Here is an 8,815-nt window from a genome sequence, read left to right on the forward strand (position 1 = left end):
AAATAAAAAAATCAGCTGATTTATTACCAGTGATGAAGTTTCCCAAGAAGAGAATCCAGAGCAGTTTGGGTAGGAGTATCTATCTTTCAGGCCAGTGATCAGGGATTTCCATAACTTGCTGGATACCTCACTGTTCAATGACACTGGCAGTCAGTCAGACTTCCTGTGGGGCCACAGGGGATGTCCATCCCCAGGGGGGTTTGTGCTGTCGCCCTTTGGTGGTCTGCCAAGCCGGGAACCTACTCCTAGTGGGCTGCCTTCCAAGCTGCGCGCAGTCTTTCAGAGTAAAGCTCTTCAAACTTCCACACCCTTTCGGTGGTAGCATTATCACTTTCTTACTCATTTATAGCTGTATTGAGTGGAGGCAGACTGGGCTGAGAGAAAGAATTGAATTCCCAAGTCAGAAGACCTGGGTTCTTAACCATGACAAATACCCTAACTTCTCTGGGATTATGTTTCCCTGAATCAAAGTTCAATGATACTATCTATGCTTATTTGATTTTAACTATTTAATTATAAATTAATGCAATTCATTATAAAAAAGTGAAGATGGTACCGAAATATATCAAGATAGGTCCCTCACCTCCACCCACCATCACCTCCAGAAATAACCACTCTAGTTGCATGAGCAACCTTCCAGAAATTGTCTATGCCCATACAAAGTTATCACTAGGTATGTTTTGATCTCATCTATTATAGTTTCCAAGGTTGCTATTGTTGTCTTAGTCGCTCAGTCATGTACAGCTCTTCGCTACTCCATGGACTGTAGCCCTCTAGGCTCCTCTGTCTGTGGAATTTTCCAGGCAAGAATACAGGAGTGGGTTGCCATTACAGACTGCTAATAGCTGTGTAATTTCTCAGTCTCCAAGATAAGATGCTGTCTTCTTAACACATTTTATTATTTTGGCATCAGGAAAGGTTTATGTTTTTTTTTGGTTTTCTGTGGTTTTAAAAAATTCATTTTTTTCTAGAAAATTCCAGAGATAAGGAAAAGGTATACAGCTGGCTTGTACAGAGCTGACAATTAATTATGCATATCTTTTCCAAACTCTTCACTTAGTAATGTCACATTAGCAGCTTGAAATCAGCCATGGTAAGAGTATTTAAACCACAGAAACTTGTGTACATGCTAATCAGGTGGCCTACGTGCTCAGTTGCTCTAGTTGTTTCAAACTCTTTGCGACCCTATGGACTGTAGCTTGCCAGACTCCTCTGTCCATGGGATTCTCCAGGCAAGAATACTGGAGTGGTTGCCATTTCCTCCTCCAGGGGATCTTCCCCACCCAGAATTGAACCTACGTCTCCAGCACCTCCCATTGCACCATTGCAGGTGAATTCTTTACCACGGAGCCACTAGAGAGGCCCAGAAACTGGCAAATGCTACAAATCAGGGCTCCCCGACCCCATCCCATTTACCAGCATATTGCTGAGCAATGTGAAGAACATGCTTTAGCAACCCACAAGGGTCAAATAGTGCTGTAGTTTGACAGGCTTTGTGGAGTCTAGAGAACTGGATTTGTAGGTTATATTCTTGCTGGGAAAAGGTAATAGAATCTTAGACAAGACCATGGAAAGAAAAGAACGGAAGACTTGCAGCTCCTCTACCCTGCTGTCCTGAAGCGGGCATTCCACACCCTTTAGGCCTCTGTGATAGAGGTTAGGATAACGGCCTTCACGAGTCATACCCCACATGTCTATACCCCTGTGGAGTGTGATGTTGCTGCTCCCCCACCTAGAGTTCAAGTCTGTATTTTTAAATTCACTTTTATTGGAGTATAGTTGAATTACAATGTTGTGTTAGTTACTGCTGTACAGCAAAATGACTCAGTTATACGTATATACATCTGTTTTGTGTTCTTTTCCATTATGGTTTATCACAGAATATTGGATATGGCTCCCTGTGCCACACAGTAGGACCTTGTTCTTTATCAACGTCAAATCTGCTTTTACATCTCCTTGAATATGAACTGGCTTCATGACTTTTTTGGACCAACAGAAGATGGCAGAAGTGATGCACAAATCCTGGATCTTCAGCCTAAGGGGTCTTCTAGCTTCTACTGTCACCTTCTCATAACCTTGCAACCACCATACCTTGAGGAAGTTCAGTTAGTCTCCTGAAGGATGAAAGGCCATTTGGAGGACTGACAACCAGCATCAACTGCCAGAGAGGTGAATAAGGCCATGTTGAAGCCCCCAGCCCAAGTCAGACGTCTGAAGCCACATGAATGATCACAGGTGAGAGTAATAGAACCACCCAAGTAGCCAATTCACAGAATGTGAGATACAATAAACCAGCGTGTTAAGCCACCAAGCTTTGCTGCGGGTTGTTAGCTACCTGAAACAATCTCAAAGTCTGGAGAATGCAGAGAGCCTGGAAAGTTGGATGCCTCTCTCTGCTGTGGACACAACCCCTCTGCTGCTGCTGCTGCTGCTGCTGCTGCTGCTGCTGCTGTTAAGTCGCTTCAGTCGTGTCCGACTCTGTGTGACCCCATAGATGGCAGCCCACCAGGCTCCCCCATCCCTGGGCTTCTCCAGGCAAGAACACTGGAGTGGGTTGCCATTTCCTTCTCCAATGCATGAAAGTGAAAAGTGAAAGTGAAGTCACTCAGTCGTGTCCGACTCTTCGCGACCCCATGGACTGCAGCCCACCAGGCTCCTCCATCCATGGGATTTTCCAGGCAAGAGTACTGGAGTGGGGTGCCATTGCCTTCTCCAACATCCCCTCTAGCATTGATAAATCCTAGGGGCTTCCCAGGTGGCTAAGTGGGTAAAGAATCCACCTGCAATGCAAGAGACTTAGGAGACTTGGGTTCGCTCCCTGGGATGGAAAGATCCCTTGGAGGAGGGCATGGCAACCCACTCCAGTAACCTTGCCTGGAGAATCCCATGGACAGAGGAGCCTGGTGGGTTATAGTCCATAATGTTGCAAAGAGTTGGACACAACTGAAGTGACTGAGCATGCACGCACAGTCAAGACTCATTTAAGGCGTCATTCCTCCCAGATCTCTTCCATCTTCAAAGGCATAAAGTTCTAAAAGTGAAACCTTAGGACATTATCAAGTCTTATTTATGGCCAGGACCCTCCTGCCTGCTCTTCTTCTTTTTTTAATTGAAGTATAGTCGATTTACAGTGTTGTGTTGATTTCTGCTGTACAGCAAACTAATTTATATACATCTATATATAGATATTGGAGTCAGAAAAGGCAACTCACTCCAGGGTTCTTGCCTGGAAAATTCCATGGACAGAGAAACCTGGCAGGTTACAGTCCATGGGGTTGCAAAGAGTCAGCCATGACTGAGCATGAGCACAATATATAGATATGGATATATATCCTGGAGGAGGAAATGGCAGCCCACTCCAGTATCCTTGCCTGGAGAATCCCCATGGACAGAGGAGCCCTATACATATGTATGTATGCATGTATAATATATGTATATGTATATTCTCTTTCATATATTCCTTTCCAATATGGTTTATCACAGGATATTTAGTGTATTTCCTTAGGCTATCCAGTAGGAGCTTGTTGTTTATCCATTCTATACATTATAGTTTGCATCTGCTAACCCCAAACTCCCAATCTATCCCTCCCCCAGCCCCACTCACCTTGTCCTGCCTGATCTTCAGAAGCGGCTACTTCCTTAAGCAGCATCCACCCTACCTGTTAAAGGCCTGCCTTTCTCAGGTGAGAAGGGGATGGGGCACACCCTGACTCACAGGAGACTGACCTGGTCAATGATGCGGAGGAAATTTTAAGGAGACGCTAGGACATATCTAATCTTCTTTGTAGTGAAACAAAGCAAAATGATCTCAAACCACAAATGAGGCACTGAAGGGGAAGTAAATAAAAATTGCAAAGATGATAAAATGTTGGGTCATACCTCTAGGTCATGCATTATATATGGCAGTTATGTAAAGATAGTAAAAAGTCATGTGAGTTCCACAGTGTTTGACCTCTTTCGAGGTCTTTACATTGCTCTGAAGGTTTCTGTTTCCCTTACTAGACTGGAAGCCTCTTGAGAGCAAGGATCATGAGTTATTCATCTTCATGACTGAGAGCCTAGAAGGGCTTTGCACAGAACAGGCATTCAATTAATGCTGTTGAAGAAAAATTGAAACCCAATATCGAAGGGTTTGAAATGTCTGCAGAGGTGCCAGGAGAGCATGGATCTGAACCTCTAAAAATGACTGCAGACTTGACCCTCCAGACACTTGTCTCCCCAACCCCACCTCAGGCAGGAGCTCATGCCCTCACCTGGGATACTGGTAACTTCAAGGCGAGGCTAACTTCAAGGTGAGGGTAACACCTTGAGCTCCCTTACTCACCAACCCTATTCAGAGAAGCACATGGTGAAACTTGTTTGTGCCCCAGAGCCCGGGAGCTGTGGCTTTCAACCCCTCAGCCGTTTTGAAGCAAAGTCTAGAGTGCAGGAGACACACTGCACGGTGGCACATCCTCAGGACCTTCCCCACACACTTGGCAGTGCCTGCATCAATTTGCTATCCTCACCGATGGGCACCTGCCCTCTCAACTCCTCCCTCTAGCCTCCACTCTTGGGCCTCAGGGCCCTGGGTGCTTCAGAGGCTCCTAGGCACCTCTCTGTGTGAATATGGTTGCCCTGTGAAATGACTTTCCCTTTTTCTACTACTCTAGTTCTGCTTTGTACGTCTGGAGATAGGGCCAAAAACGGTGGCCCATTGAGCCAAATTGCTTGACAACCGCTTGCCACTTTATTCTCATCAAAAGGCTTACTCTCTGGCATTTGCAGGTGCCCCGTCTCCAGAAGGAAGAGCAGGAAAGGACAGATGGGAAAAGAAAGGGAGTAGGGGTAACACTGCCTACCAACCTTCCCAGTTCCCCATTACCTGCAGAATAAAGGCCAAGTCCTTTTCTGGCATGCAAAGCCCTCCCCAGGCTGAGCGCACCCATATTTTCAGCCTTATCTCTGCCTCTCCCCTCTGTGACTTGACAACCCCAGTGGAATCTACATCAGGCTTCTGCAGCTTATAAGTTGAAATATCCTTTTCCCTTCCCTGCCCATAAAATGATATCTACCCTTCAAGGCCTCCTTCTTCTCTGTGATACCTTCCCCTCCTCCCAAGCAAAGACAGTCTAGCCAAGCGCCAACAGCCCCACACTCTGTCTGATAGGGGAGCAAAATCACTCATTCGCTCATTCATTCACTCAAGTGCTCACTGAGAGTCAGGTTTTGTGCTTGTTTCCAGGGATACCAGAGGGAGCAAAATAGACACAGTTCCTACCCTCACAGACCTTACAGGCAGCAGTTGAGTAATTAGCTGCACAGGAGATATGCGGGTAAAGAGGAGGGCTTTGCCCTAATAGTGAGGGCTGGGACAGCTTCCCTGGAAGAAGAGAAATAACAGCTGGAAGCTAAGTAGAGGTTAATGAGCTAGGGAAAGCAGCAGAGGGGGCTGTGGGGGTGTGGTGAGAGACCCCAGGCGGAAGGACTAGTACTGAGCAAAGTGGGAGGGAACCTGGCATATTTGAGGAAGTAAAACAGGGTGTAGGAAGGTTGTGCAAGCTCTGGGCTATGGCTGGGTGTGTAGGCTGGGTCCTCCAAGGGCCTTGCGGACTGCAGTGAGAGTTTTGGTCCTCTTCCTAAGAGAAATGGGAAACACTGCTGGATTTACTCTGCTGTGGGTAGGAGGTGGGAACATGGCCTGTTTGCTTTTTATGAAGCTCTCTCAGCTGTGCAGTGGAGAATGGGTTAACACTGGGGACAGGAGTGAAGGCGGGAGGGTCAGCAAAATCCTGAAGTAGTTCAGGGAAGGGGTGCTCAGTGGCCTGAAAAGTGATAGTTGGGCTAGATTGGCTCAGCAGCAGGTTGGAAATAAAGGCAAGGTGAGCAAAGAGGGTGTCCAAGATGGTACCTCAGTTTCTAGCTTGGGAAATATCTGTAGCTCCCACTAGCTTGGGGCTTGCTCAGTACTATGGCCCCTGTACCCAGCATGGCATCTGACAAATAACTTGTGGGAGGGAAATACAGATGCGAGGAACAAAAAGGCAAGCTCTCTTCGGGAGGATGTTAAATTTTAGCCAGACCATTTATAAAATTCTTGCAACAAATAGATATTTAAGAGTGCACAAAACCAAATCTCTTCCAAAGTGATAAATTAATGCTTTTGGAATGTAGGCAGATAGATGAGGTGTGGACATTCGGTTCCCATTTTTAAGATAAGAGTTTGAACTGAAGGAAGCTTCTGGAAACCAGCACAATATAAACAAAGAAGTAAGCCACAAATGTAAAAATAATTCAAATATAAATCATGTATAATCTATAATAAATATTAAAATATGTTTAATGTATATTTTAATTGCAAAAGTAACTGCTCACTGTGAAAAATGCAAGCAATATGTAAAGAATGAAATTAAAGTGAAGTGTTCCTTCACCCAATTCCAATTTTAACCACTTTTTCCTCTGCACCAAAATGTTTTCCAGTTTTAATAGAGATGAAATTATTCAATATTCTTCCATGCTTGGTTATCTTCTCAGTCATAGTCATAATGATTTAGGGTCAAGGTCAATCCACAGGCTCTGGGGCCAAATCACAAGGGTTCAAATCCAGCTCTGCCACTTACCAGCTGTTTGATGTTGGTGGTTTAGTTGCTAAGTCGTGTCCAACCCTCACAACCCCATGGGCTGTAGCCTGCCAGGCTCCTCTGTCCATGGGATTCTCCAGGCGAGCATACTGGAATGGGTTGCCATTTCCCTCTCCAGAGGATCTTCCTGACCCAGGGATTGAACCCGGGTCTCCTGCATTGTAGGCAGATTCTTTACCCACTGAGCTACGTGTTTGATCTTAGATGATTTATCCCACTGCGGCCTCAGCCTCCTTATCTGTGAAACAGCACAAACTATGGTATCTTCCTCAGAGGATTCTGTGAGGATTAAATGGATGTAAAGCACAGAGACCAATACTTAGTACATACTATCTTTCCCCCATCTGTACGATTCTATCTCATCAACAACTTCGAAGTACAAGATTTATCAACATTATTCAACTATCCTTTACTGATGTTCATTTAAGCTGCTTCCGCTTTCTTTGCAATTCTAAATGCTAAGTATCTTTAAAGATACATCTATCTGCACACACGTGGGCCTTTTTGTTCTCACTACAAAATGGCATCAATTTTCACCCCCACTCTCATACTGAATTTGAATTTCCATTGGAGTGCCCTTTCCTCACTTCTTTGGCCAACAATTAGCAACTTTTAGTAAGTTCTATTAAACCAATGGACAAGATAAAATATCTCACTGTCTTCATTTTCGTTTTCCATTTATTAGTGAGAGTGAATGCCATTTTATGTGTTTATTAATAAGCTGTATTTTTTTTCTTCAGTGAATTGGTTCTATTTTACTGTGGTCAGTTTCCGCTGAGTTTATATATCTTTCTATTGTTGATTTGTAGAAATTCTTTACATATTATAAATGTTAATCATTCGTTCTCTGGTTAAGGTGCAAACAATTTCTCTCAGTTGGCCATCTGTCTTTTAGCATTGTTTATCAAACTTAGTTATACCAAAGATTTAAGTGCTTATTGGTTAATCTTTTTGTTAAGAGATAAATCTGTCTATCCATAGTCTCTCTATGAATCTTTCCTTTGTGGTTTTTAGGATCTGCACCTTCCTTAGGCCTACCCAAATTGAGATTTCCAAAAAGTTTGCATGTTTATTTCTCATTGAGTTTTAGGCTTTAAAAATATTTTAATCTTTAAACTAACTGGAAATTTTGTGTATGATGTATTATAACTTCTTCCCCCTAAATTTGATAGCCAGTTGTCCTAACACCATTTTCCCTCACAAATTACTATATTTATAAATTATCATATTTATTATTATACTAAATCACTATTATCAACCAAGTTCCTATTTAGATAGGCTATATTTCAGGACTCTGTTTTGTTCTCATCCACTTGGTTTTTCCTACATCAATACCACAGTTTTTATTAATAGATTTTTTTATATCTTTGTTGTATGTCTTGATATATAACAGGAGGTGCTCCTCTCAGCATTCTTCTATTTCAAAGTGTTCTTGGCAATTCTTGTGTATTTCTCTTCCACATGAATGTTGGAATCGGTATATCCATAAAAAGTCCTGGCAGTGTGTCAATAGGGATTAATTTGAAGAAGAATTAATGTCTTTTAAATACTGAACTTTTCATCCAATAATATTCTGTTTCTCCATATTCAATACTTACATGTCCTTCAATAAAGTTTCGTAGCTTTCTTCATTATAGGCTGCGTACGTGCTCAGGCACTGTCATATGCCACTCTTTGGGGCCCTGCGGACTCTAGCTGACCAAAGTCCTGTTGTATATTATAATATTTGATTGTTTATTCCTAACTGCCTTATAGATTTTTTACTAATGTAAATTACATCCCTTTTCTATTATATTTCCTAATTTATTATTGTTTTTGTACAGAATAACTATCAAATTTTTCTTGTATTTATGGGGTTGCAAAGAGTTCAACGTGACTGAGCGACTGAACGACAATATTTCCTAATTACCATATTTATCTTTCATAAGCCACAATGATATTTTAAGGTGTTGGTATTAGATGTTTTGGATAAATATTCATATCACTGGTATTCATCCCTTCACATGTTGATGGACATCTCTTATTTCCTTCTCTTTATTTTTTTCTGAGTTATCTCTTTTCTTTCTTTATATCTGGCTATGCTGGGTTGTCGACGCTTTGTTTGGGCTTTCTCTAGTGGCGGTGAGCAAGGGCTACTGTTCATGGAGGCATGTGGGTTTTTCATTGTGGTGGCTCCCCTCCTTGTGGACCACAGG

This window comes from Capra hircus, chromosome 19, assembly GCF_001704415.2.
Source record: "Capra hircus breed San Clemente chromosome 19, ASM170441v1, whole genome shotgun sequence".
NCBI classification, from domain to species: domain Eukaryota; kingdom Metazoa; phylum Chordata; class Mammalia; order Artiodactyla; family Bovidae; genus Capra; species Capra hircus.